We start from the raw sequence: 2,500 nt of genomic DNA, 5'->3' as shown, positions 1-2,500 counted from the left end.
TATGGGGGTTCACCCCATACAAAAAAATCCAAGGCTTCGGAGTCAAACCCGGGGTGCCTAGGGCAGTTCGTTATTTTGCAACCTCGTTCTAGCAACTCCCGTGATTTATGTATCGGTTTTATGCCTTCCTTTGGATCCATCAGGGCGTGGAGAGAGGGAGGGTGCTGCATGGGCAACAGCTTGGTTTCCTCATATGCCCGGGCACGACAGAGCAATAACGCCAAAAGTCATCTATATATCTATTATTAAATATATACTGTACATAATATTCATATAAAATATACACGAATTATAATATATATATATATATATATATATAATAATATATACATATATAATAATACATATGACTATATAGATCATGTATATACATATATACATGTATGTATATTCTATATATATGTTACATATGTATATATGTATATATACACAGGTTAGTGTGTTTACATATGTTTATACATATAATATATATATATACTATATATAATATATATAATATATATATATATACACCACACATATACTAAACCTTGGGAAATGTGTTGTAAATATAGGTGATAGTAATAAATATATATGTGTGTGTGTGTTGTGTGCCTGTGCAAGTGCGTAGGTTTAAATCTCTGTATACATTTAAAAGTTTCGTAGCCTTTAGTGGGGGGGGCGGGGGCTGCGGCGACCGGCTGATTACACGTGAGGAGCGCGCGCGGAAACAGGGAAAAACTGTCTAGTCTGTACTAGAATCCAAAGAGAACGCCTGATGGTTAGGGTATGGGTTCTCGCTTAGGGTGCGAGAGGTCCGGGTTCAAATCCCGGTCAGGCCCGCAATTTTGAAGCATGTTTTAAAGATAGAGAAGTAAAATTTTTTAAAGGGTGGATTGTACTGCAATGTACAGGTAAATGGTAACTGGATGCAATGAAATTTAAATGTTCCGTATGCATGCTTTAATACATACATAAAATTTGCTTATACATCAACATATATACTATATGTATATGTATACATATATTGTATACACCCCGTGCACACACTCATATATGTATATACAGTATATATCTGTGTATGTATATAGACACATGTGGCGGATGTATGTGTGTGTAGTGCATACAACACGCGCGTGCAGACGCACGCACACACACACACACGATATAATATATATTATATATATTATATATTATATTATCATCACCAACCTGAAATATAGATATATATATAATAATTATATAATATAAATATAATGTCTATATCATCACCAACCTGAATATATATATAAAATATATATATTATAATATATATATATATATATTATGAATTTGGTCAACAAAATCAGTAAATTAGTTTCGAGATCAAAACTATTTTTCAACTTTCGGCTAAGCAAGCTGTACAGAGAAAATATTGTAGAGAACCTGTACAAGCCTAAAGGTATATGAGGATAGGCGAGGATAGTTCAAGCGGCACAGGTAGGTCAAGTCAGGTCAGACTGTCAGGAAAGGGTTTGGGCCCAAATAAAGCGGCAGTTTGATGAATAGGGCGGCAAGGAAGCTACCATTGCAGAGAAATCGCTGTTCAATTGAAGTCAGGCAAGTTGTTTATCAGAAACGATTCTAATAGTTTGCATGAAAAGACAGAGAAGGAAGGCAAGATAAGTGTAATCTCTCTGTGAATTTAAACAGCTGTCGATAAGAGTGATCTCCCACTCCAATGCATTGCGCTGTACCTCGTATTTTAAATGGTCTAGTACACAAGCTCCTTCTTACCGCCACGACGTCTGTTTCACTTTTTAACCTATTATCTTTCCATGTTTCTGAATAAACCTGACTTTGATTTGAAAATTGCGGGCCTGACCCGGGGTTTGAACCGGGACCTCTCGCACCCTAAGCGAGAATCATACCCTAGGACCATCAGGCCGTTGTTACTGAATAGACAAGAAAGTCCTTCAGAGTTTTGTCCACAGGCGCGCGCCCGCATTCTCCGGCTGCCGGTCGTCGTAGCCCCCCCACATCTGCGGAAGACTCGGCCTGTGGGCGCGAACCTTGTGTGTGTAGTGATTCTTGGTCAATAGTTATTATTGCTCTGTTATCATTCGTGTGTGTATGTTTGCAGCATCTGGCATGTTATCATTTCTCCCGAACTCCAGATTTTCTCATATATATTATATATATATAATATTTTAAAATATATATATAATATATATGTGTGTGTGTGTTGTGTGTGTGGTGTGTGTGTGTGTGTGTGTGTGTGTGTGGTGCGTGGTGTGTGTGTGTGAGTGAGTGAGTGAGTGAGTGAGTGAGTGAATGAGTGAGTGAGTGAGGAATGAGTGAGTGAGGGGGTGTGTGTGTGTGTTTGTGTGTGCACGTATGTATGTATGATATGTATGTATATAAGTAATATAAATAATATATATTTTGTGTGTGTTTTTTAAATTTATATAAAAATATATATATATATATATTTATTATAATATATATTTATATATTATATTAATATTTTTTTATTATTTTT

Source organism: Penaeus monodon, unplaced genomic scaffold, assembly GCF_015228065.2.
Source record: "Penaeus monodon isolate SGIC_2016 unplaced genomic scaffold, NSTDA_Pmon_1 PmonScaffold_4813, whole genome shotgun sequence".
Classification (NCBI taxonomy): Eukaryota; Metazoa; Arthropoda; class Malacostraca; order Decapoda; family Penaeidae; genus Penaeus; species Penaeus monodon.
The sequence above is the reverse complement of the archived record's forward strand: the minus strand, read 5'-3'. Positions refer to the sequence as shown.